We start from the raw sequence: 23,905 nt of genomic DNA, 5'->3' as shown, positions 1-23,905 counted from the left end.
CCTTAATCTCTCGGCCACGACAACTTTCTGGCCTTTTGGTAGACCAATAGATGGTCTACAACAGAATGACTGAAAAACAAAAAGAACCAGGGTTTAGCAATGCACAGTTTAGTTCCAGACCTCAACCAGAACGATACGCCTTTCAGTTGGCGCCATTGAAAGCCCCAAGGCATTTAAGGTAGTTTTACAGACACTAGAGTTTTTGTTAAATGAACAATGACAGAGAACATACTATGTGCATTTGTATTTTCCCAATTATCAAAGGGGCTAAGGAACAGACCAATTGTGTAATATCCTCGGAGTCGAGAAAGGAGCATGTGTTCTGCTTTCGGTATGACTGTTCTCCATTACTTACCATTTAAGGAAACAGGTCAGTTCGGCAAACAGCAACCCTTAGTTAAGAGAATCAACGTTGTTGGCAGGATTCGAACCTGCGCGGGGAAACCCCAATGGATTTCAAATCCATCGCCTTAACCTCTCGGCCACAACAACTTACTGACATAGATCAAAAGTTTCAAAGAAAAGCCTACGTCAACAGATATTATTATTCTTTCGGTATGACGGTTCTCCATTTCTTATCCATCGCCTTAATCTCTCGGCCACGACAACTTTCTGGCCTTTTGGTAGACCAATACATGGTCTACAACAGAATGACTGAAAAACAAAAAGAACCAGGGTTTAGCAATGCACAGTTTAGTTCCAGACCTCAACCAGAACGATACGCCTTTCAGTGGGCGCCATTGAAAGCCCCAAGGCATTTAAGGTAGTTTTACAGACACTAGAGTTTTTGTTAAATGAACAATGACAGAGAACATACTATGTGCATTTGTATTTTCCCAATTATCAAAGGGGCTAAGGAACAGACCAATTGTGTAATATCCTCGGAGTCGAGAAAGGAGCATGTGTTCTGCTTTCGGTATGACTGTTCTCCATTACTTACCATTTAAGGAAACAGGTCAGTTCGGCAAACAGCAACCCTTAGTTAAGAGAATCAACGTTGTTGGCAGGATTCGAACCTGCGCGGGGAAACCCCAATGGATTTCAAATCCATCGCCTTAACCTCTCGGCCACAACAACTTACTGACATAGATCAAAAGTTTCAAAGAAAAGCCTACGTCAACAGATATTATTATTCTTTCGGTATGACGGTTCTCCATTTCTTATCCATCGCCTTAATCTCTCGGCCACGACAACTTTCGGGCCTTTTGGTAGACCAATACATGGTCTACAACAGAATGACTGAAAAACAAAAAGAACCAGGGTTTAGCAATGCACAGTTTAGTTCCAGACCTCAACCAGAACGATACGCCTTTCAGTGGGCGCCATTGAAAGCCCCAAGGCATTTAAGGTAGTTTTACAGACACTAGAGTTTTTGTTAAATGAACAATGACAGAGAACATACTATGTGCATTTGTATTTTCCCAATTATCAAAGGGGCTAAGGAACAGACCAATTGTGTAATATCCTCGGAGTCGAGAAAGGAGCATGTGTTCTGCTTTCGGTATGACTGTTCTCCATTACTTACCATTTAAGGAAACAGGTCAGTTCGGCAAACAGCAACCCTTAGTTAAGAGAATCAACGTTGTTGGCAGGATTCGAACCTGCGCGGGGAAACCCCAATGGATTTCAAATCCATCGCCTTAACCTCTCGGCCACAACAACTTACTGACATAGATCAAAAGTTTCAAAGAAAAGCCTACGTCAACAGATATTATTATTCTTTCGGTATGACGGTTCTCCATTTCTTATCCATCGCCTTAATCTCTCGGCCACGACAACTTTCTGGCCTTTTGGTAGACCAATACATGGTCTACAACAGAATGACTGAAAAACAAAAAGAACCAGGGTTTAGCAATGCACAGTTTAGTTCCAGACCTCAACCAGAACGATACGCCTTTCAGTTGGCGCCATTGAAAGCCCCAAGGCATTTAAGGTAGTTTTACAGACACTAGAGTTTTTGTTAAATGAACAATGACAGAGAACATACTATGTGCATTTGTATTTTCCCAATTATCAAAGGGGCTAAGGAACAGACCAATTGTGTAATATCCTCGGAGTCGAGAAAGGAGCATGTGTTCTGCTTTCGGTATGACTGTTCTCCATTACTTACCATTTAAGGAAACAGGTCTGTTCGGCAAACAGCAACCCTGAGTTAAGAGAATCAACGTTGTTGGCAGGACTCCAACCTGCGCGGGGAAACCCCAATGGATTTCAAATCCATCGCCTTAACCTCTCGGCCACAACAACTTGCTGACATAGATCAAAAGGTTCAAAGAAAAGCATACGTCAACAGATATTATTATTCTTTCGGTATGACGGTTCTCCATTTCTTATCCAACACCTTAATCTCTCGGCCACGACAACTTTCTGGCCTTTTGGTAGACCAATAGATGGTCTACAACAGAATGACTAAAAAGCAAAAAGATCCAAGGTTTAGCAATGCAGTTTAGTTCCAGACCTCAACCAAAACGATACACCTTTCAGTGGGCGCCATTGAAACCCCCAAGGCATTTAAGTTAGTTTTACAGACACTAGAGTTTTTGTTAAATGAACAATGACAGAGAACATACTATGTGCATTTGTATTTTCCCAATTATCAAAGGGGCTAAGGAACAGACCAATCGGTATGACGGTTCTCCATTTCTTACCATTTATGGCAACAGGTCAGTTCGGCAAACATCAACCCTTAGTTAAGAGAATCAACGTTGTTGGCAGGACTCCAACCTGCGCGGGGAAACCCCAATGGATTTCAAATCCATCGCCTTAACCTCTCGGCCACAACAACTTACTTTACAGTCACTAGAGTTTTTGTTAAATGAACAATGACAGAGAACATACTATGTGCATTTGTATTTTCCCAATTATCAAAGGGGCTAAGGAACAGACCAATTGTGTAATATCCTCGGAGTCGAGAAAGGAGCATGTGTTCTGCTTTCGGTATGACTGTTCTCCATTACTTACCATTTAAGGAAACAGGTCAGTTCGGCAAACAGCAACCCTGAGTTAAGAGAATCAACGTTGTTGGCAGGACTCCAACCTGCGCGGGGAAACCCCAATGGATTTCAAATCCATCGCCTTAACCTCTCGGCCACAACAACTTGCTGACATAGATCAAAAGGTTCAAAGAAAAGCATACGTCAACAGATATTATTATTCTTTCGGTATGACGGTTCTCCATTTCTTATCCAACACCTTAATCTCTCGGCCACGACAACTTTCTGGCCTTTTGGTAGACCAATAGATGGTCTACAACAGAATGACTAAAAAGCAAAAAGATCCAAGGTTTAGCAATGCAGTTTAGTTCCAGACCTCAACCAAAACGATACACCTTTCAGTGGGCGCCATTGAAACCCCCAAGGCATTTAAGGTAGTTTTACAGACACTAGAGTTTTTGTTAAATGAACAATGACAGAGAACATACTATGTGCATTTGTATTTTCCCAATTATCAAAGGGGCTAAGGAACAGACCAATTGTGTAATATCCTCGGAGTCGAGAAAGGAGCATGTGTTCTGCTTTCGGTATGACTGTTCTCCATTACTTACCATTTAAGGAAACAGGTCAGTTCGGCAAACAGCAACCCTGAGTTAAGAGAATCAACGTTGTTGGCAGGACTCCAACCTGCACGGGGAAACCCCAATGGATTTCAAATCCATCGCCTTAACCTCTCGGCCACAACAACTTGCTGACATAGATCAAAAGGTTCAAAGAAAAGCATACGTCAACAGATATTATTATTCTTTCGGTATGACGGTTCTCCATTTCTTATCCAACGCCTTAAACTCTCGGCCACGACAACTTTCTGGCCATTTGGTAGACCAACAGATGGTCTACAACAGAATGACTGGAAAAGAAAAAGAACAAAGGTTTAGCAATGCACAGTTTAGTTCCAGACCTCAACTAAAACGATACACCTTTCAGTGGGCGCCATTGAAAGCCCCAAGGCATTTAAAGTAGTTTTACAGTCACTAGAGTTTTTGTTAAATGAACAATGACAGAGAACATACTATGTGCATTTGTATTTTCCCAATTATCAAAGGGGCTAAGGAACAGACCAATTGTGTAATATCCTCGGAGTCGAGAAAGGAGCATGTGTTCTGCTTTCGGTATGACTGTTCTCCATTACTTACCATTTAAGGAAACAGGTCAGTTCGGCAAACAGCAACCCTGAGTTAAGAGAATCAACGTTGTTGGCAGGACTCCAACCTGCGCGGGGAAACCCCAATGGATTTCAAATCCATCGCCTTAACCTCTCGGCCACAACAACTTACTGACATAGATCAAAAGTTTCAAAGAAAAGCCTACGTCAACAGATATTATTATTCTTTCGGTATGACGGTTCTCCATTTCTTATCCATCGCCTTAATCTCTCGGCCACGACAACTTTCTGGCCTTTTGGTAGACCAATACATGGTCTACAACAGAATGACTGAAAAACAAAAAGAACCAGGGTTTAGCAATGCACAGTTTAGTTCCAGACCTCAACCAGAACGATACGCCTTTCAGTGGGCGCCATTGAAAGCCCCAAGGCATTTAAGGTAGTTTTACAGACACTAGAGTTTTTGTTAAATGAACAATGACAGAGAACATACTATGTGCATTTGTATTTTCCCAATTATCAAAGGGGCTAAGGAACAGACCAATTGTGTAATATCCTCGGAGTCGAGAAAGGAGCATGTGTTCTGCTTTCGGTATGACTGTTCTCCATTACTTACCATTTAAGGAAACAGGTCAGTTCGGCAAACAGCAACCCTTAGTTAAGAGAATCAACGTTGTTGGCAGGATTCGAACCTGCGCGGGGAAACCCCAATGGATTTCAAATCCATCGCCTTAACCTCTCGGCCACAACAACTTACTGACATAGATCAAAAGTTTCAAAGAAAAGCCTACGTCAACAGATATTATTATTCTTTCGGTATGACGGTTCTCCATTTCTTATCCATCGCCTTAATCTCTCGGCCACGACAACTTTCTGGCCTTTTGGTAGACCAATACATGGTCTACAACAGAATGACTGAAAAACAAAAAGAACCAGGGTTTAGCAATGCACAGTTTAGTTCCAGACCTCAACCAGAACGATACGCCTTTCAGTGGGCGCCATTGAAAGCCCCAAGGCATTTAAGGTAGTTTTACAGACACTAGAGTTTTTGTTAAATGAACAATGACAGAGAACATACTATGTGCATTTGTATTTTCCCAATTATCAAAGGGGCTAAGGAACAGACCAATTGTGTAATATCCTCGGAGTCGAGAAAGGAGCATGTGTTCTGCTTTCGGTATGACTGTTCTCCATTACTTACCATTTAAGGAAACAGGTCAGTTCGGCAAACAGCAACCCTTAGTTAAGAGAATCAACGTTGTTGGCAGGATTCGAACCTGCGCGGGGAAACCCCAATGGATTTCAAATCCATCGCCTTAACCTCTCGGCCACAACAACTTACTGACATAGATCAAAAGTTTCAAAGAAAAGCCTACGTCAACAGATATTATTATTCTTTCGGTATGACGGTTCTCCATTTCTTATCCAACACCTTAATCTCTCGGCCACGACAACTTTCTGGCCTTTTGGTAGACCAATAGATGGTCTACAACAGAATGACTAAAAAGCAAAAAGATCCAAGGTTTAGCAATGCAGTTTAGTTCCAGACCTCAACCAAAACGATACACCTTTCAGTGGGCGCCATTGAAACCCCCAAGGCATTTAAGTTAGTTTTACAGACACTAGAGTTTTTGTTAAATGAACAATGACAGAGAACATACTATGTGCATTTGTATTTTCCCAATTATCAAAGGGGCTAAGGAACAGACCAATCGGTATGACGGTTCTCCATTTCTTACCATTTATGGCAACAGGTCAGTTCGGCAAACATCAACCCTTAGTTAAGAGAATCAACGTTGTTGGCAGGACTCCAACCTGCGCGGGGAAACCCCAATGGATTTCAAATCCATCGCCTTAACCTCTCGGCCACAACAACTTACTTTACAGTCACTAGAGTTTTTGTTAAATGAACAATGACAGAGAACATACTATGTGCATTTGTATTTTCCCAATTATCAAAGGGGCTAAGGAACAGACCAATTGTGTAATATCCTCGGAGTCGAGAAAGGAGCATGTGTTCTGCTTTCGGTATGACTGTTCTCCATTACTTACCATTTAAGGAAACAGGTCAGTTCGGCAAACAACAACCCTGAGTTAAGAGAATCAACGTTGTTGGCAGGACTCCAACCTGCGCGGGGAAACCCCAATGGATTTCAAATCCATCGCCTTAACCTCTCGGCCACAACAACTTACTGACATAGATCAAAAGTTTCAAAGAAAAGCCTACGTCAACAGATATTATTATTCTTTCGGTATGACGGTTCTCCATTTCTTATCCATCGCCTTAATCTCTCGGCCACGACAACTTTCTGGCCTTTTGGTAGACCAATAGATGGTCTACAACAGAATGACTGAAAAACAAAAAGAACCAGGGTTTAGCAATGCACAGTTTAGTTCCAGACCTCAACTAAAACGATACACCTTTCAGTGGGCGCCATTGAAAGCCCCAAGGCATTTAAGGTAGTTTTACAGACACTAGAGTTTTTGTTAAATGAACAATGACAGAGAACATACTATGTGCATTTGTATTTTCCCAATTATCAAAGGGGCTAAGGAACAGACCAATCGGTATGACGGTTCTCCATTTCTTACCATTTATGGCAACAGGTCAGTCCGGCAAACATCAACCCTTAGTTAAGAGAATCAACGTTGTTGGCAGGACTCCAACCTGCGCGGGGAAACCCCAATGGATTTCAAATCCAACGCCTTAACCTCTCGGCCACAACAACTTACTTTACAGTCACTAGAGTTTTTGTTAAATGAACAATGACAGAGAACATACTATGTGCATTTGTATTTTCCCAATTATCAAAAGGGCTAAGGAACAGACCAATTGTGTAATATCCTCGGAGTCGAGAAAGGAGCATGTGTTCTGCTTTCGGTATGACTGTTCTCCATTACTTACCATTTAAGGAAACAGGTCAGTTCGGCAAACAACAACCCTTAGTTAAGAGAATCAACGTTGTTGGCAGGACTCCAACCTGCGCGGGGAAACCCCAATGGATTTCAAATCCATCGCCTTAACCTCTCGGCCACAACAACTTACTGACATAGATCAAAAGTTTCAAAGAAAAGCCTACGTCAACAGATATTATTATTCTTTCGGTATGACGGTTCTCCATTTCTTATCCATCGCCTTAATCTCTCGGCCACGACAACTTTCTGGCCTTTTGGTAGACCAATAGATGGTCTACAACAGAATGACTGAAAAACAAAAAGAACCAGGGTTTAGCAATGCACAGTTTAGTTCCAGACCTCAACTAAAACGATACACCTTTCAGTGGGCGCCATTGAAAGCCCCAAGGCATTTAAGGTAGTTTTACAGACACTAGAGTTTTTGTTAAATGAACAATGACAGAGAACATACTATGTGCATTTGTATTTTCCCAATTATCAAAGGGGCTAAGGAACAGACCAATTGTGTCATATCCTCGGAGTCGAGAAAGGAGCATGTGTTCTGCTTTCGGTATGATGGTTCTCCATTACTTACCATTTAAGGAAACAGGTCAGTTCGGCAAACAACAACCCTTAGTTAAGAGAATCAACGTTGTTGGCAGGACTCCAACCTGCGCGGGGAAACCCCAATGGATTTCAAATCCATCGCCTTAACCTCTCGGCCACAACAACTTACTGACATAGATCAAAAGTTTCAAAGAAAAGCCTACGTCAACAGATATTATTATTCTTTCGGTATGACGGTTCTCCATTTCTTATCCATCGCCTTAATCTCTCGGCCACGACAACTTTCTGGCCTTTTGGTAGACCAATAGATGGTCTACAACAGAATGACTGAAAAACAAAAAGAACCAGGGTTTAGCAATGCACAGTTTAGTTCCAGACCTCAACCAGAACGATACGCCTTTCAGTTGGCGCCATTGAAAGCCCCAAGGCATTTAAGGTAGTTTTACAGACACTAGAGTTTTTGTTAAATGAACAATGACAGAGAACATACTATGGGCATTTGTATTTTCCCAATTATCAAAGGGGCTAAGGAACAGACCAATTGTGTAATATCCTCGGAGTCGAGAAAGGAGCATGTGTTCTGCTTTCGGTATGACTGTTCTCCATTACTTACCATTTAAGGAAACAGGTCAGTTCGGCAAACAGCAACCCTTAGTTAAGAGAATCAACGTTGTTGGCAGGATTCGAACCTGCGCGGGGAAACCCCAATGGATTTCTAATCCATCGCCTTAACCTCTCGGCCACAACAACTTGCTGAAATAGATCAAAAGGTTCAAAGAAAAGCATACGTCAACAGATATTATTATTCTTTCGGTATGACGGTTCTCCATTTCTTATCCATCGCCTTAATCTCTCGGCCACGACAACTTTCTGGCCTTTTGGTAGACCAATAGATGGTCTACAACAGAATGACTAAAAAGCAAAAAGAACCAAGGTTTAGCAATGCAGTTTAGTTCCAGACCTCAACCAAAACGATACACCTTTCAGTGGGCGCCATTGAAACCCCCAAGGCATTTAAGGTAGTTTTACAGACACTAGAGTTTTTGTTAAATGAACAATGACAGAGAACATACTATGTGCATTTGTATTTTCCCAATTATCAAAGGGGCTAAGGAACAGACCAATTGTGTCATATCCTCGGAGTCGAGAAAGGAGCATGTGTTCTGCTTTCGGTATGATGGTTCTCCATTACTTACCATTTAAGGAAACAGGTCAGTTCGGCAAACAACAACCCTTAGTTAAGAGAATCAACGTTGTTGGCAGGACTCCAACCTGCGCGGGGAAACCCCAATGGATTTCAAATCCATCGCCTTAACCTCTCGGCCACAACAACTTACTGACATAGATCAAAAGTTTCAAAGAAAAGCCTACGTCAACAGATATTATTATTCTTTCGGTATGACGGTTCTCCATTTCTTATCCATCGCCTTAATCTCTCGGCCACGACAACTTTCTGGCCTTTTGGTAGACCAATAGATGGTCTACAACAGAATGACTGAAAAACAAAAAGAACCAGGGTTTAGCAATGCACAGTTTAGTTCCAGACCTCAACCAGAACGATACGCCTTTCAGTTGGCGCCATTGAAAGCCCCAAGGCATTTAAGGTAGTTTTACAGACACTAGAGTTTTTGTTAAATGAACAATGACAGAGAACATACTATGGGCATTTGTATTTTCCCAATTATCAAAGGGGCTAAGGAACAGACCAATTGTGTAATATCCTCGGAGTCGAGAAAGGAGCATGTGTTCTGCTTTCGGTATGACTGTTCTCCATTACTTACCATTTAAGGAAACAGGTCAGTTCGGCAAACAGCAACCCTTAGTTAAGAGAATCAACGTTGTTGGCAGGATTCGAACCTGCGCGGGGAAACCCCAATGGATTTCTAATCCATCGCCTTAACCTCTCGGCCACAACAACTTGCTGAAATAGATCAAAAGGTTCAAAGAAAAGCATACGTCAACAGATATTATTATTCTTTCGGTATGACGGTTCTCCATTTCTTATCCATCGCCTTAATCTCTCGGCCACGACAACTTTCTGGCCTTTTGGTAGACCAATAGATGGTCTACAACAGAATGACTAAAAAGCAAAAAGAACCAAGGTTTAGCAATGCAGTTTAGTTCCAGACCTCAACCAAAACGATACACCTTTCAGTGGGCGCCATTGAAACCCCCAAGGCATTTAAGGTAGTTTTACAGACACTAGAGTTTTTCTTAAATGAACAATGACAAGGAACATACTATGTGCATTTGTATTTTCCCAATTATCAAAGGGGCTAAGGAACAGACCAATTGTGTCATATCCTCGGAGTCGAGAAAGGAGCATGTGTTCTGCTTTCGGTATGACGGTTCTCCATTACTTACCATTTAAGAAAACAGGTCAGTTCGGCAAAGAGCAACCCTTAGTTAAGAGAATCAACATTGTTGGCAGGACTCGAACATGCGCGGGGAAACCCCAATGGATTTCTAATCCATCGGCTTAACCTCTCGGCCACAACAACTTGCTGACATAGATCAAAAGGTTCAAAGAAAAGCATACGTCAACAGATATTATTTCTACAAGCAATTATACCTCCATTGAATAATAGCATATATGGCAACAGATAGTCTACGACAGAATGACTGAAAAACATCGCCTTAACCAAAGTCCTGTGCAACGGCTTGGGAGTGAAACCCAAGTCACCAGCTTGGAGAGCAGCTCGACTCACCAATTTACCTCCATGGCATTTCAGCATGGGCACCATTGAAATGGGCGCCAATGACACGATTTCTATAGACACTGAATTTTTGTTAAACGATGACAGAGAACTTACTATGTGCATTTGTATTTTCCTAATTATCAAGGGGGCAAAGGAACTGACCAATTGTTTAATATCCTAGGAGTCGAGAAAGGAGCATGTGTTCTTCTTTCGGTATGACGGTTCTCCATTTCTTATCCATCGCCTTAATCTCTCGGCCACGACAACTTTCTGGCCAACAAAGGTTTAGCAATGCACAGTTTAGTTCCAGACCTCAACTAAAACGATACACCTTTCAGTGGGCGCCATTGAAAGCCCCAAGGCATTTAAGGTAGTTTTACAGACACTAGAGTTTTTGTTAAATGAACAATGACAGAGAACATACTATGTGCATTTGTATTTTCCCAATTATCAAAGGGGCTAAGGAACAGACCAATTGTGTAATATCCTCGGAGTCGAGAAAGGAGCATGTGTTCTGCTTTCGGTATGACTGTTCTCCATTACTTACCATTTAAGGAAACAGGTCAGTTCGGCAAACAGCAACCCTTAGTTAAGAGAATCAACGTTGTTGGCAGGATTCGAACCTGCGCGGGGAAACCCCAATGGATTTCAAATCCATCGCCTTAACCTCTCGGCCACAACAACTTACTGACATAGATCAAAAGTTTCAAAGAAAAGCCTACGTCAACAGATATTATCATTCTTTCGGTATGACGGTTCTCCATTTCTTATCCATCGCCTTAATCTCTCGGCCACGACAACTTTCTGGCCTTTTGGTAGACCAATAGATGGTCTACAACAGAATGACTGAAAAACAAAAAGAACCAGGGTTTAGCAATGCACAGTTTAGTTCCAGACCTCAACCAGAACGATACGCCTTTCAGTTGGCGCCATTGAAAGCCCCAAGGCATTTAAGGTAGTTTTACAGACACTAGAGTTTTTGTTAAATGAACAATGACAGAGAACATACTATGTGCATTTGTATTTTCCCAATTATCAAAGGGGCTAAGGAACAGACCAATTGTGTAATATCCTCGGAGTCGAGAAAGGAGCATGTGTTCTGCTTTCGGTATGACTGTTCTCCATTACTTACCATTTAAGGAAACAGGTCAGTTCGGCAAACAGCAACCCTTAGTTAAGAGAATCAACGTTGTTGGCAGGATTCGAACCTGCGCGGGGAAACCCCAATGGATTTCAAATCCATCGCCTTAACCTCTCGGCCACAACAACTTACTGACATAGATCAAAAGTTTCAAAGAAAAGCCTACGTCAACAGATATTATTATTCTTTCGGTATGACGGTTCTCCATTTCTTATCCATCGCCTTAATCTCTCGGCCACGACAACTTTCTGGCCTTTTGGTAGACCAATACATGGTCTACAACAGAATGACTGAAAAACAAAAAGAACCAGGGTTTAGCAATGCACAGTTTAGTTCCAGACCTCAACCAGAACGATACGCCTTTCAGTTGGCGCCATTGAAAGCCCCAAGGCATTTAAGGTAGTTTTACAGACACTAGAGTTTTTGTTAAATGAACAATGACAGAGAACATACTATGTGCATTTGTATTTTCCCAATTATCAAAGGGGCTAAGGAACAGACCAATTGTGTAATATCCTCGGAGTCGAGAAAGGAGCATGTGTTCTGCTTTCGGTATGACTGTTCTCCATTACTTACCATTTAAGGAAACAGGTCAGTTCGGCAAACAGCAACCCTGAGTTAAGAGAATCAACGTTGTTGGCAGGACTCCAACCTGCGCGGGGAAACCCCAATGGATTTCAAATCCATCGCCTTAACCTCTCGGCCACAACAACTTGCTGACATAGATCAAAAGGTTCAAAGAAAAGCATACGTCAACAGATATTATTATTCTTTCGGTATGACTGTTCTCCATTACTTACCATTTAAGGAAACAGGTCAGTTCGGCAAACAGCAACCCTTAGTTAAGAGAATCAACGTTGTTGGCAGGATTCGAACCTGCGCGGGGAAACCCCAATGGATTTCAAATCCATCGCCTTAACCTCTCGGCCACAACAACTTACTGACATAGATCAAAAGTTTCAAAGAAAAGCCTACGTCAACAGATATTATCATTCTTTCGGTATGACGGTTCTCCATTTCTTATCCATCGCCTTAATCTCTCGGCCACGACAACTTTCTGGCCTTTTGGTAGACCAATAGATGGTCTACAACAGAATGACTGAAAAACAAAAAGAACCAGGGTTTAGCAATGCACAGTTTAGTTCCAGACCTCAACCAGAACGATACGCCTTTCAGTTGGCGCCATTGAAAGCCCCAAGGCATTTAAGGTAGTTTTACAGACACTAGAGTTTTTGTTAAATGAACAATGACAGAGAACATACTATGTGCATTTGTATTTTCCCAATTATCAAAGGGGCTAAGGAACAGACCAATTGTGTAATATCCTCGGAGTCGAGAAAGGAGCATGTGTTCTGCTTTCGGTATGACTGTTCTCCATTACTTACCATTTAAGGAAACAGGTCAGTTCGGCAAACAGCAACCCTGAGTTAAGAGAATCAACGTTGTTGGCAGGACTCCAACCTGCGCGGGGAAACCCCAATGGATTTCAAATCCATCGCCTTAACCTCTCGGCCACAACAACTTGCTGACATAGATCAAAAGGTTCAAAGAAAAGCATACGTCAACAGATATTATTATTCTTTCGGTATGACGGTTCTCCATTTCTTATCCAACACCTTAATCTCTCGGCCACGACAACTTTCTGGCCTTTTGGTAGACCAATAGATGGTCTACAACAGAATGACTAAAAAGCAAAAAGATCCAAGGTTTAGCAATGCAGTTTAGTTCCAGACCTCAACCAAAACGATACACCTTTCAGTGGGCGCCATTGAAACCCCCAAGGCATTTAAGTTAGTTTTACAGACACTAGAGTTTTTGTTAAATGAACAATGACAGAGAACATACTATGTGCATTTGTATTTTCCCAATTATCAAAGGGGCTAAGGAACAGACCAATCGGTATGACGGTTCTCCATTTCTTACCATTTATGGCAACAGGTCAGTTCGGCAAACATCTACCCTTAGTTAAGAGAATCAACGTTGTTGGCAGGACTCCAACCTGCGCGGGGAAACCCCAATGGGTTTCAAATCCATCGCCTTAACCTCTCGGCCACAACAACTTACTTTACAGTCACTAGAGTTTTTGTTAAATGAACAATGACAGAGAACATACTATGTGCATTTGTATTTTCCCAATTATCAAAGGGGCTAAGGAACAGACCAATTGTGTAATATCCTCGGAGTCGAGAAAGGAGCATGTGTTCTGCTTTCGGTATGACTGTTCTCCATTACTTACCATTTAAGGAAACAGGTCAGTTCGGCAAACAGCAACCCTGAGTTAAGAGAATCAACGTTGTTGGCAGGACTCCAACCTGCGCGGGGAAACCCCAATGGATTTCAAATCCATCGCCTTAACCTCTCGGCCACAACAACTTGCTGACATAGATCAAAAGGTTCAAAGAAAAGCATACGTCAACAGATATTATTATTCTTTCGGTATGACGGTTCTCCATTTCTTATCCAACACCTTAATCTCTCGGCCACGACAACTTTCTGGCCTTTTGGTAGACCAATAGATGGTCTACAACAGAATGACTAAAAAGCAAAAAGATCCAAGGTTTAGCAATGCAGTTTAGTTCCAGACCTCAACCAAAACGATACACCTTTCAGTGGGCGCCATTGAAACCCCCAAGGCATTTAAGGTAGTTTTACAGACACTAGAGTTTTTGTTAAATGAACAATGACAGAGAACATACTATGTGCATTTGTATTTTCCCAATTATCAAAGGGGCTAAGGAACAGACCAATTGTGTAATATCCTCGGAGTCGAGAAAGGAGCATGTGTTCTGCTTTCGGTATGACTGTTCTCCATTACTTACCATTTAAGGAAACAGGTCAGTTCGGCAAACAGCAACCCTGAGTTAAGAGAATCAACGTTGTTGGCAGGACTCCAACCTGCGCGGGGAAACCCCAATGGATTTCAAATCCATCGCCTTAACCTCTCGGCCACAACAACTTGCTGACATAGATCAAAAGGTTCAAAGAAAAGCATACGTCAACAGATATTATTATTCTTTCGGTATGACGGTTCTCCATTTCTTATCCAACGCCTTAAACTCTCGGCCACGACAACTTTCTGGCCATTTGGTAGACCAACAGATGGTCTACAACAGAATGACTGGAAAACAAAAAGAACAAAGGTTTAGCAATGCACAGTTTAGTTCCAGACCTCAACTAAAACGATACACCTTTCAGTGGGCGCCATTGAAAGCCCCAAGGCATTTAAGGTAGTTTTACAGTCACTAGAGTTTTTGTTAAATGAACAATGACAGAGAACATACTATGTGCATTTGTATTTTCCCAATTATCAAAGGGGCTAAGGAACAGACCAATTGTGTAATATCCTCGGAGTCGAGAAAGGAGCATGTGTTCTGCTTTCGGTATGACTGTTCTCCATTACTTACCATTTAAGGAAACAGGTCAGTTCGGCAAACAGCAACCCTTAGTTAAGAGAATCAACGTTGTTGGCAGGATTCGAACCTGCGCGGGGAAACCCCAATGGATTTCTAATCCATCGCCTTAACCTCTCGGCCACAACAACTTGCTGACATAGATCAAAAGGTTCAAAGAAAAGCATACGTCAACAGATATTATTATTCTTTCGGTATGACGGTTCTCCATTTCCTATCCATCGCCTTAATCTCTCGGCCACGACAACTTTCTGGCCTTTTGGTAGACCAATAGATGGTCTACAACAGAATGACTAAAAAGCAAAAAGATCCAAGGTTTAGCAATGCAGTTTAGTTCCAGACCTCAACCAAAACGATACACCTTTCAGTGGGCGCCATTGAAACCCCCAAGGCATTTAAGGTAGTTTTACAGACACTAGAGTTTTTGTTAAATGAACAATGACAGAGAACATACTATGTGCATTTGTATTTTCCCAATTATCAAAGGGGCTAAGGAACAGACCAATTGTGTAATATCCTCGGAGTCGAGAAAGGAGCATGTGTTCTGCTTTCGGTATGACTGTTCTCCATTACTTACCATTTAAGGAAACAGGTCAGTTCGGCAAACAGCAACCCTGAGTTAAGAGAATCAACGTTGTTGGCAGGACTCCAACCTGCGCGGGGAAACCCCAATGGATTTCAAATCCATCGCCTTAACCTCTCGGCCACAACAACTTGCTGACATAGATCAAAAGGTTCAAAGAAAAGCATACGTCAACAGATATTATTATTCTTTCGGTATGACGGTTCTCCATTTCTTATCCAACGCCTTAAACTCTCGGCCACGACAACTTTTTGGCCATTTGGTAGACCAACAGATGGTCTACAACAGAATGACTGGAAAACAAAAAGAACAAAGGTTTAGCAATGCACAGTTTAGTTCCAGACCTCAACTAAAACGATACACCTTTCAGTGGGCGCCATTGAAAGCCCCAAGGCATTTAAGGTAGTTTTACAGTCACTAGAGTTTTTGTTAAATGAACAATGACAGAGAACATACTATGTGCATTTGTATTTTCCCAATTATCAAAGGGGCTAAGGAACAGACCAATTGTGTAATATCCTCGGAGTCAAGAAAGGAGCATGTGTTCTGCTTTCGGTATGACTGTTCTCCATTACTTACCATTTAAGGAAACAGGTCAGTTCGGCAAACAGCAACCCTTAGTTAAGAGAATCAACGTTGTTGGCAGGATTCGAACCTGCGCGGGGAAACCCCAATGGATTTCTAATCCATCGCCTTAACCTCTCGGCCACAACAACTTGCTGAAATAGATCAAAAGGTTCAAAGAAAAGCATACGTCAACAGATATTATTATTCTTTCGGTATGACGGTTCTCCATTTCCTATCCATCGCCTTAATCTCTCGGCCACGACAACTTTCTGGCCTTTTGGTAGACCAATAGATGGTCTACAACAGAATGACTAAAAAGCAAAAAGATCCAAGGTTTAGCAATGCAGTTTAGTTCCAGACCTCAACCAAAACGATACACCTTTCAGTGGGCGCCATTGAAAGCCCCAAGGCATTTAAGGTAGTTTTACAGACACTAGAGTTTTTGTTAAATGAACAATGACAGAGAACATACTATGTGCATTTGTATTTTCCCAATTATCAAAGGGGCTAAGGAACAGACCAATCGGTATGACGGTTCTCCATTTCTTACCATTTATGGCAACAGGTCAGTTCGGCAAACAGCAACCCTTAGTTAAGAGAATCAACGTTGTTGGCAGGATTCGAACCTGCGCGGGGAAACCCCAATGGATTTCAAATCCATCGCCTTAACCTCTCGGCCACAACAACTTACTGACATAGATCAAAAGTTTCAAAGAAAAGCCTACGTCAACAGATATTATTATTCTTTCGGTATGACGGTTCTCTCTTTCTTATCCATCGCCTTAATCTCTCGGCCACGACAACTTTCTGGCCTTTTGGTAGACCAATAGATGGTCTACAACAGAATGACTGAAAAACAAAAAGAACCAGGGTTTAGCAATGCACAGTTTAGTTCCAGACCTCAACCAGAACGATACGCCTTTCAGTTGGCGCCATTGAAAGTCCCAAGGCATTTAAGGTAGTTTTACAGACACTAGAGTTTTTGTTAAATGAACAATGACAGAGAACATACTATGTGCATTTGTATTTTCCCAATTATCAAAGGGGCTAAGGAACAGACCAATCGGTATGACGGTTCTCCATTTCTTACCATTTATGGCAACAGGTCAGTTCGGCAAACATCAACCCTTAGTTAAGAGAATCAACGTTGTTGGCAGGATTCGAACCTGCGCGGGGAAACCCCAATGGATTTCTAATCCATCGCCTTAACCTCTCGGCCACAACAACTTGCTGAAATAGATCAAAAGGTTCAAAGAAAAGCATACGTCAACAGATATTATTATTCTTTCGGTATGACGGTTCTCCATTTCCTATCCATCGCCTTAATCTCTCGGCCACGACAACTTTCTGGCCTTTTGGTAGACCAATAGATGGTCTACAACAGAATGACTGAAAAACAAAAAGAACCAGGGTTTAGCAATGCACAGTTTAGTTCCAGACCTCAACCAGAACGATACGCCTTTCAGTTGGCGCCATTGAAAGCCCCAAGGCATTTAAGGTAGTTTTACAGACACTAGAGTTTTTGTTAAATGAACAATGACAGAGAACATACTATGTGCATTTGTATTTTCCCAATTATCAAAGGGGCTAAGGAACAGACCAATTGTGTAATATCCTCGGAGTCGAGAAAGGAGCATGTGTTCTGCTTTCGGTATGACTGTTCTCCATTACTTACCATTTAAGGAAACAGGTCAGTTCGGCAAACAGCAACCCTGAGTTAAGAGAATCAACGTTGTTGGCAGGATTCGAACCTGCGCGGGGAAACCCCAATGGATTTCTAATCCATCGCCTTAACCTCTCGGCCACAACAACTTGCTGAAATAGATCAAAAGGTTCAAAGAAAAGCATACGTCAACAGATATTATTATTCTTTCGGTATGACGGTTCTCCATTTCCTATCCATCGCCTTAATCTCTCGGCCACGACAACTTTCTGGCCTTTTGGTAGACCAATAGATGGTCTACAACAGAATGACTAAAAAGCAAAAAGATCCAAGGTTTAGCAATGCAGTTTAGTTCCAGACCTCAACCAAAACGATACACCTTTCAGTGGGCGCCATTGAAACCCCCAAGGCATTTAAGGTAGTTTTACAGACACTAGAGTTTTTGTTAAATGAACAATGACAGAGAACATACTATGTGCATTTGTATTTTCCCAATTATCAAAGGGGCTAAGGAACAGACCAATCGGTATGACGGTTCTCCATTTCTTACCATTTATGGCAACAGGTCAGTTCGGCAAACATCAACCCTTAGTTAAGAGAATCAACGTTGTTGGCAGGACTCCAACCTGCGCGGGGAAACCCCAATGGATTTCAAATCCAACGCCTTAACCTCTCGGCCACAACAACTTACTTTACAGTCACTAGAGTTTTTGTTAAATGAACAATGACAGAGAACATACTATGTGCATTTGTATTTTCCCAATTATCAAAAGGGCTAAGGAACAGACCAATTGTGTAATATCCTCGGAGTCGAGAAAGGAGCATGTGTTCTGCTTTCGGTATGACTGTTCTCCATTACTTACCATTTAAGGAAACAGGTCAGTTCGGCAAACAACAACCCTTAGTTAAGAGAATCAACGTTGTTGGCAGGACTCCAACCTGCGCGGGGAAACCCCAATGGATTTCAAATCCATCGCCTTAACCTCTCGGCCACAACAACTTACTGACATAGATCAAAAGTTTCAAAGAAAAGCCTACGTCAACAGATATTATTATTCTTTCGGTATGACGGTTCTCCATTTCTTATCCATCGCCTTAATCTCTCGGCCACGACAACTTTCTGGCCTTTTGGTAGACCAATAGATGGTCTACAACAGAATGACTGAAAAACAAAAAGAACCAGGGTTTAGCAATGCACAGTTTAGTTCCAGACCTCAACTAAAACGATACACCTTTCAGTGGGCGCCATTGAAAGCCCCAAGGCATTTAAGGTAGTTTTACAGACACTAGAGTTTTTGTTAAATGAACAATGACAGAGAACATACTATGTGCATTTGTATTTTCCCAATTATCAAAGGGGCTAAGGAACAGACCAATTGTGTCATATCCTCGGAGTCGAGAAAGGAGCATGTGTTCTGCTTTCGGTATGATGGTTCTCCATTACTTACCATTTAAGGAAACAGGTCAGTTCGGCAAACAACAACCCTTAGTTAAGAGAATCAACGTTGTTGGCAGGACTCCAACCTGCGCGGGGAAACCCCAATGGATTTCAAATCCATCGCCTTAACCTCTCGGCCACAACAACTTACTGACATAGATCAAAAGTTTCAAAGAAAAGCCTACGTCAACAGATATTATTATTCTTTCGGTATGACGGTTCTCCATTTCTTATCCATCGCCTTAATCTCTCGGCCACGACAACTTTCTGGCCTTTTGGTAGACCAATAGATGGTCTACAACAGAATGACTGAAAAACAAAAAGAACCAGGGTTTAGCAATGCACAGTTTAGTTCCAGACCTCAACCAGAACGATACGCCTTTCAGTTGGCGCCATTGAAAGCCCCAAGGCATTTAAGGTAGTTTTACAGACACTAGAGTTTTTGTTAAATGAACAATGACAGAGAACATACTATGGGCATTTGTATTTTCCCAATTATCAAAGGGGCTAAGGAACAGACCAATTGTGTAATATCCTCGGAGTCGAGAAAGGAGCATGTGTTCTGCTTTCGGTATGACTGTTCTCCATTACTTACCATTTAAGGAAACAGGTCAGTTCGGCAAACAGCAACCCTTAGTTAAGAGAATCAACGTTGTTGGCAGGATTCGAACCTGCGCGGGGAAACCCCAATGGATTTCTAATCCATCGCCTTAACCTCTACGGCCAAAAATGGGGCAAAAGGGACTGCCCGAAAGGGGGGAAAAGGAAAAAAAGAGGAAGGAGGGGGGGAAAAGAGAGAAAAAGAAAAGGAGAAAAAAGGAGGAAAACGTACACTATATCCACTTTTCTCTATTCTCTTATCTTCTCAACATTGTTTACACACACCTCTGCACTTATTGCAAGGTTTATCATCCATTTAATTTTCATGTTTCTTGTGGGATTCGAACCTGTATTGTGGCAACACCCCAACATACCACAGTGCTTTGGACGTTACTAAAGCCTACTGTAGGGGGCAGCACACAAAATGTGTATAACTGTAAATGTAAATAAGTCTCCCATCATTTTTCCCCTCTTTTTTTGGTACACTCAATTATTTGAGAGACTAGTGTTATAATTGGCTTTGATCTTAGACATTATAAATTCATATTCTGTATTTTCCTAAATGTTCCTAGCTGGTACTTTTCCACTCTGCTCATACTGCACAATCGATGACCTTAAAAGGGTCCAAGACTTTAGAATGACATAAAAAACTGGGTCAGACAAAATATCTCTAGTAGAGTAGATAGGTCTGGTACATTAGATCCACGCCTAAAACAGCACTCACACATACACACACATTGTTTATCACATCCAAAGAACACAACAAGGACAGCAGCTGGCCTGATCAGGCCACTAAAAACTGGCCAATTATACTCTGACAAGTGTGAAAACAACTTCTGGGAGATAAAGCTGAATATAAATATGGAATGCTTCTTGATATCGGGGCTCGGCCTGACGGATTTCCTGCGGGAGCTCTGGCACTCCGAGTCCAGCTGCAATATACTTTACTATGTGACCACTGATAAATACTTTTTTAATAAACGATTTCTCCAGCTTGTTCTTGGGCTTCCAATGAAAAAATCGGGCTAACACTAGCTATCTATCTGTATCACTATTTGTGCAACACAAGTGAATGAAACAAATTCCAAATTGAGCAAAGAAAGTATTTTTAAAAAATCTTTGGTTGAGACAAAGAGTGTTGGGTTTTATTAATAAATGTAAAATAATTCTCCAAGTAATTCTGGCTTCACTTTTGACAATTGCATTTAATGGATGTCACTCACACTCACTGTCGTCCTGTTTTGCAAATGGAAATTAAATAAATTAAATTAAATAAAAACTGTTCTCGGTTCAAGTAAAATGATCAAACTTTATTAACATTGTAACAATAATCACACAGTAACAGACGAGCAATCATCTGCGAACAGACAGACAGACAGACAGACACTTAATGTAAACTTAACGCCGCAGTTAAAACGCCGCATGAAATGGAAGCTGTCCAAGCGCACTGCAGACCTCCATGGGTGGAAGAGTTTGACCACTGAAGACACACCTGTGAAAAACAAAGTCAGCCGCTGCCCAATTGCCAGTACCACTCCTCCCACAAGTGGAGTGGTAACAGTGTGTGTGTGTGTGGCACACAGTTTTTCAAACGTATATTTGATAAAGATCATTTTTACCCACCTGACTGGCTGCAGCAGTCCCGGTCAACATAGATGACCTCAGGTTCAGCTTGGCCCGCATTCTTGTATCGAGTGACGATGCCATGGCACAACTCTTCCAACCCTGCACCTTCACCCGTTGTCAGAACAGAGTTCAGAACCTGGCCAAACTCGTTGCCGATGTTTGTCATCCATGCAGCACTGTCCCCAATAGCACCAGCCAGCTTCTTGGTAATCTGTAAAACAAACACTACTTTCAAACTGTTTGTTGTAATTATACACATGTGCGTGTGTCAAACCGACATTCACGCACTTGCACCTGTTATCATATTCCTCTTTTTTTGGGGGGGGGGGGGGGGGGGGGGGGGGCAATAAATATAGCTTTCCCAGTGATAACTACTAATACAACCGATTCTCCGCAACAACCAAAAGATTCATCACACACAAGGCCTTGAAATTGATTTTGGTCAAGACAGACACATTTGATGACAATGTGGGGGAGGAGGTTTCAGAATATGAAGATCAAATTCAGAGTCTGACAGTGACTTTTAGAAGAGGATGACATTAATCATCAGCTATCTCCTAAATGAGAATGAACCACAGCTAGACAGCAGCAGGCCCCAGGACCAAGTGGTCAGCAGCCAAGCTGAGATTGAGATCTTACTTATGTTTTGTAAATGTTCAAAGTTCTAAAAAAGTTGTAAATGAATAATACATGATAGTTATACCAAAAAACCTTGTTGTTTATATTGCTTGAAATTGGGATGAAGTAAACATCTGTAGAGTATTTTAACATAAAATTGTTTGATTGTGTTGAATTAAAAACCCCAAAAATGCAGCGGGTCCACCAGACCAACAAACATTGCTTGAGTAACAAAAATATGACCAGAAAACAAGGGTTAATACATCTGGACACATCTGTCTGCTCTGCTCAAACACATAACCAGGCTCCGTTACCAGAGTGGAGAAAACGCCACAGATAGCCAATTAATTACTATTGCACTGACGGACAATAAATGCAAAAAAGACAGTTCAAATCTTAAAGCTTTCCCCGAGGAATCGGCAGAGTTTATAAGGCAAATAAACAAAAAAATAAGTTACTATTTGTCTTCTGATTCTGTCATATCACTAACATCCCCACCGTCGCCACACAATGCTGGTATGAACAGCGACGCTATTACAGGCAGAACTTCCATTGGCAAAATGGCTACGTTACAAGGAAGTTGAAATACAACTTGGATAAAGTGCCGAGAGGACGGAAGATTAAATTGCATATTGTTTGTCCCACGGTTTAACATTCGGCTTATACATGGCGTTACTTTTATGAGTATTAATCAAGTTTACAAACCTTGTTCCCGTGCTTGTCACAAGTGTATGCGAAGAAAAATATGGCCGACACTCAAAAGCGTTAACCGCGCCCCCTCCGACGTCACGTCACGTGTCCCTTTTGCCCCATTTTTGGCTGTGTTCGGACCTGTGTTCGGACCTTGTTCGGACCTTGTTCGGACCTCGTTAGGAAGTCTTTGATGTCGTTAGGAAAGTGTTCGGACCTTGTTCGGACCTGACAGAATGTGTTCGGAAGTGTTAGGACCTCTGAGGCAGTCCAAAAACCGGCGGGTACGGCCACAACAACTTGCTGAAATAGATCAAAAGGTTCAAAGAAAAGCATACGTCAACAGATATTATTATTCTTTCGGTATGACGGTTCTCCATTTCTTATCCATCGCCTTAATCTCTCGGCCACGACAACTTTCTGGCCTTTTGGTAGACCAATAGATGGTCTACAACAGAATGACTAAAAAGCAAAAAGAACCAAGGTTTAGCAATGCAGTTTAGTTCCAGACCTCAACCAAAACGATACACCTTTCAGTGGGCGCCATTGAAACCCCCAAGGCATTTAAGGTAGTTTTACAGACACTAGAGTTTTTGTTAAATGAACAATGACAGAGAACATACTATGTGCATTTGTATTTTCCCAATTATCAAAGGGGCTAAGGAACAGACCAATCGGTATGACGGTTCTCCATTTCTTACCATTTATGGCAACAGGTCAGTTCGGCAAACATCAACCCTTAGTTAAGAGAATCAACGTTGTTGGCAGGACTCCAACCTGCGCGGGGAAACCCCAATGGATTTCAAATCCAACGCCTTAACCTCTCGGCCACAACAACTTACTTTACAGTCACTAGAGTTTTTGTTAAATGAACAATGACAGAGAACATACTATGTGCATTTGTATTTTCCCAATTATCAAAAGGGCTAAGGAACAGACCAATTGTGTAATATCCTCGGAGTCGAGAAAGGAGCATGTGTTCTGCTTTCGGTATGACTGTTCTCCATTACTTACCATTTAAGGAAACAGGTCAGTTCGGCAAACAACAACCCTTAGTTAAGAGAATCAACGTTGTTGGCAGGACTCCAACCTGCGCGGGGAAACCCCAATGGATTTCAAATCCATCGCCTTAACCTCTCGGCCACAACAACTTACTGACATAGATCAAAAGTTTCAAAGAAAAGCCTACGTCAACAGATATTATTATTCTTTCGGTATGACGGTTCTCCATTTCTTATCCATCGCCTTAATCTCTCGGCCACGACAACTTTCTGGCCTTTTGGTAGACCAATAGATGGTCTACAACAGAA

General features: G+C 41.8%; 37 non-coding genes across 37 annotated transcripts; all 37 read right to left on the bottom strand.

The window, feature by feature from the left end:
* Positions 1-410: 410 nt before the first annotated feature.
* On the bottom strand, positions 411-492 carry trnas-uga (transfer RNA serine (anticodon UGA)). Its single transcript has one exon. It is a non-coding gene; the product is annotated as a tRNA-Ser (tRNA).
* A 503-nt stretch (positions 493-995) lies between these two features.
* Positions 996-1,077, bottom strand: trnas-uga (transfer RNA serine (anticodon UGA)). Its single transcript has one exon. It is a non-coding gene; the product is annotated as a tRNA-Ser (tRNA).
* A 503-nt stretch (positions 1,078-1,580) lies between these two features.
* trnas-uga (transfer RNA serine (anticodon UGA)) lies at positions 1,581-1,662 on the bottom strand. Its single transcript has one exon. It is a non-coding gene; the product is annotated as a tRNA-Ser (tRNA).
* Positions 1,663-2,165: 503 nt separating this feature from the next.
* trnas-uga (transfer RNA serine (anticodon UGA)) lies at positions 2,166-2,247 on the bottom strand. Its single transcript has one exon. It is a non-coding gene; the product is annotated as a tRNA-Ser (tRNA).
* A 456-nt stretch (positions 2,248-2,703) lies between these two features.
* On the bottom strand, positions 2,704-2,785 carry trnas-uga (transfer RNA serine (anticodon UGA)). Its single transcript has one exon. It is a non-coding gene; the product is annotated as a tRNA-Ser (tRNA).
* Positions 2,786-3,016: 231 nt separating this feature from the next.
* trnas-uga (transfer RNA serine (anticodon UGA)) lies at positions 3,017-3,098 on the bottom strand. Its single transcript has one exon. It is a non-coding gene; the product is annotated as a tRNA-Ser (tRNA).
* Positions 3,099-3,599: 501 nt separating this feature from the next.
* On the bottom strand, positions 3,600-3,681 carry trnas-uga (transfer RNA serine (anticodon UGA)). The gene has a single exon. It is a non-coding gene; the product is annotated as a tRNA-Ser (tRNA).
* A 503-nt stretch (positions 3,682-4,184) lies between these two features.
* Positions 4,185-4,266, bottom strand: trnas-uga (transfer RNA serine (anticodon UGA)). Its single transcript has one exon. It is a non-coding gene; the product is annotated as a tRNA-Ser (tRNA).
* Positions 4,267-4,769: 503 nt separating this feature from the next.
* On the bottom strand, positions 4,770-4,851 carry trnas-uga (transfer RNA serine (anticodon UGA)). Its single transcript has one exon. It is a non-coding gene; the product is annotated as a tRNA-Ser (tRNA).
* A 503-nt stretch (positions 4,852-5,354) lies between these two features.
* trnas-uga (transfer RNA serine (anticodon UGA)) lies at positions 5,355-5,436 on the bottom strand. The gene has a single exon. It is a non-coding gene; the product is annotated as a tRNA-Ser (tRNA).
* Positions 5,437-5,892: 456 nt separating this feature from the next.
* Positions 5,893-5,974, bottom strand: trnas-uga (transfer RNA serine (anticodon UGA)). The gene has a single exon. It is a non-coding gene; the product is annotated as a tRNA-Ser (tRNA).
* Positions 5,975-6,205: 231 nt separating this feature from the next.
* Positions 6,206-6,287, bottom strand: trnas-uga (transfer RNA serine (anticodon UGA)). The gene has a single exon. It is a non-coding gene; the product is annotated as a tRNA-Ser (tRNA).
* A 458-nt stretch (positions 6,288-6,745) lies between these two features.
* trnas-uga (transfer RNA serine (anticodon UGA)) lies at positions 6,746-6,827 on the bottom strand. The gene has a single exon. It is a non-coding gene; the product is annotated as a tRNA-Ser (tRNA).
* Positions 6,828-7,058: 231 nt separating this feature from the next.
* On the bottom strand, positions 7,059-7,140 carry trnas-uga (transfer RNA serine (anticodon UGA)). Its single transcript has one exon. It is a non-coding gene; the product is annotated as a tRNA-Ser (tRNA).
* A 503-nt stretch (positions 7,141-7,643) lies between these two features.
* trnas-uga (transfer RNA serine (anticodon UGA)) lies at positions 7,644-7,725 on the bottom strand. The gene has a single exon. It is a non-coding gene; the product is annotated as a tRNA-Ser (tRNA).
* Positions 7,726-8,228: 503 nt separating this feature from the next.
* Positions 8,229-8,310, bottom strand: trnas-aga (transfer RNA serine (anticodon AGA)). Its single transcript has one exon. It is a non-coding gene; the product is annotated as a tRNA-Ser (tRNA).
* A 501-nt stretch (positions 8,311-8,811) lies between these two features.
* On the bottom strand, positions 8,812-8,893 carry trnas-uga (transfer RNA serine (anticodon UGA)). Its single transcript has one exon. It is a non-coding gene; the product is annotated as a tRNA-Ser (tRNA).
* Positions 8,894-9,396: 503 nt separating this feature from the next.
* Positions 9,397-9,478, bottom strand: trnas-aga (transfer RNA serine (anticodon AGA)). Its single transcript has one exon. It is a non-coding gene; the product is annotated as a tRNA-Ser (tRNA).
* A 1,383-nt stretch (positions 9,479-10,861) lies between these two features.
* Positions 10,862-10,943, bottom strand: trnas-uga (transfer RNA serine (anticodon UGA)). Its single transcript has one exon. It is a non-coding gene; the product is annotated as a tRNA-Ser (tRNA).
* A 503-nt stretch (positions 10,944-11,446) lies between these two features.
* On the bottom strand, positions 11,447-11,528 carry trnas-uga (transfer RNA serine (anticodon UGA)). The gene has a single exon. It is a non-coding gene; the product is annotated as a tRNA-Ser (tRNA).
* A 503-nt stretch (positions 11,529-12,031) lies between these two features.
* trnas-uga (transfer RNA serine (anticodon UGA)) lies at positions 12,032-12,113 on the bottom strand. Its single transcript has one exon. It is a non-coding gene; the product is annotated as a tRNA-Ser (tRNA).
* A 142-nt stretch (positions 12,114-12,255) lies between these two features.
* trnas-uga (transfer RNA serine (anticodon UGA)) lies at positions 12,256-12,337 on the bottom strand. Its single transcript has one exon. It is a non-coding gene; the product is annotated as a tRNA-Ser (tRNA).
* Positions 12,338-12,840: 503 nt separating this feature from the next.
* Positions 12,841-12,922, bottom strand: trnas-uga (transfer RNA serine (anticodon UGA)). Its single transcript has one exon. It is a non-coding gene; the product is annotated as a tRNA-Ser (tRNA).
* Positions 12,923-13,378: 456 nt separating this feature from the next.
* Positions 13,379-13,460, bottom strand: trnas-uga (transfer RNA serine (anticodon UGA)). Its single transcript has one exon. It is a non-coding gene; the product is annotated as a tRNA-Ser (tRNA).
* A 231-nt stretch (positions 13,461-13,691) lies between these two features.
* On the bottom strand, positions 13,692-13,773 carry trnas-uga (transfer RNA serine (anticodon UGA)). Its single transcript has one exon. It is a non-coding gene; the product is annotated as a tRNA-Ser (tRNA).
* A 501-nt stretch (positions 13,774-14,274) lies between these two features.
* trnas-uga (transfer RNA serine (anticodon UGA)) lies at positions 14,275-14,356 on the bottom strand. The gene has a single exon. It is a non-coding gene; the product is annotated as a tRNA-Ser (tRNA).
* A 503-nt stretch (positions 14,357-14,859) lies between these two features.
* Positions 14,860-14,941, bottom strand: trnas-aga (transfer RNA serine (anticodon AGA)). Its single transcript has one exon. It is a non-coding gene; the product is annotated as a tRNA-Ser (tRNA).
* Positions 14,942-15,442: 501 nt separating this feature from the next.
* Positions 15,443-15,524, bottom strand: trnas-uga (transfer RNA serine (anticodon UGA)). Its single transcript has one exon. It is a non-coding gene; the product is annotated as a tRNA-Ser (tRNA).
* Positions 15,525-16,027: 503 nt separating this feature from the next.
* On the bottom strand, positions 16,028-16,109 carry trnas-aga (transfer RNA serine (anticodon AGA)). Its single transcript has one exon. It is a non-coding gene; the product is annotated as a tRNA-Ser (tRNA).
* A 456-nt stretch (positions 16,110-16,565) lies between these two features.
* trnas-uga (transfer RNA serine (anticodon UGA)) lies at positions 16,566-16,647 on the bottom strand. The gene has a single exon. It is a non-coding gene; the product is annotated as a tRNA-Ser (tRNA).
* Positions 16,648-17,105: 458 nt separating this feature from the next.
* trnas-aga (transfer RNA serine (anticodon AGA)) lies at positions 17,106-17,187 on the bottom strand. Its single transcript has one exon. It is a non-coding gene; the product is annotated as a tRNA-Ser (tRNA).
* Positions 17,188-17,690: 503 nt separating this feature from the next.
* Positions 17,691-17,772, bottom strand: trnas-aga (transfer RNA serine (anticodon AGA)). Its single transcript has one exon. It is a non-coding gene; the product is annotated as a tRNA-Ser (tRNA).
* A 456-nt stretch (positions 17,773-18,228) lies between these two features.
* On the bottom strand, positions 18,229-18,310 carry trnas-uga (transfer RNA serine (anticodon UGA)). The gene has a single exon. It is a non-coding gene; the product is annotated as a tRNA-Ser (tRNA).
* Positions 18,311-18,541: 231 nt separating this feature from the next.
* trnas-uga (transfer RNA serine (anticodon UGA)) lies at positions 18,542-18,623 on the bottom strand. Its single transcript has one exon. It is a non-coding gene; the product is annotated as a tRNA-Ser (tRNA).
* A 503-nt stretch (positions 18,624-19,126) lies between these two features.
* Positions 19,127-19,208, bottom strand: trnas-uga (transfer RNA serine (anticodon UGA)). The gene has a single exon. It is a non-coding gene; the product is annotated as a tRNA-Ser (tRNA).
* Positions 19,209-23,351: 4,143 nt separating this feature from the next.
* trnas-uga (transfer RNA serine (anticodon UGA)) lies at positions 23,352-23,433 on the bottom strand. The gene has a single exon. It is a non-coding gene; the product is annotated as a tRNA-Ser (tRNA).
* Positions 23,434-23,664: 231 nt separating this feature from the next.
* On the bottom strand, positions 23,665-23,746 carry trnas-uga (transfer RNA serine (anticodon UGA)). Its single transcript has one exon. It is a non-coding gene; the product is annotated as a tRNA-Ser (tRNA).
* Positions 23,747-23,905: the final 159 nt, after the last annotated feature.

This window comes from Leuresthes tenuis, unplaced genomic scaffold (genome assembly GCF_036924035.1).
Source record: "Leuresthes tenuis unplaced genomic scaffold, fLeuTen1.0.hap1 SCAF_9, whole genome shotgun sequence".
NCBI classification, from domain to species: domain Eukaryota; kingdom Metazoa; phylum Chordata; class Actinopteri; order Atheriniformes; family Atherinopsidae; genus Leuresthes; species Leuresthes tenuis.
Note: the sequence above shows the minus strand (reverse complement) of the source record. Positions and strands in the feature narration are given on the sequence as shown.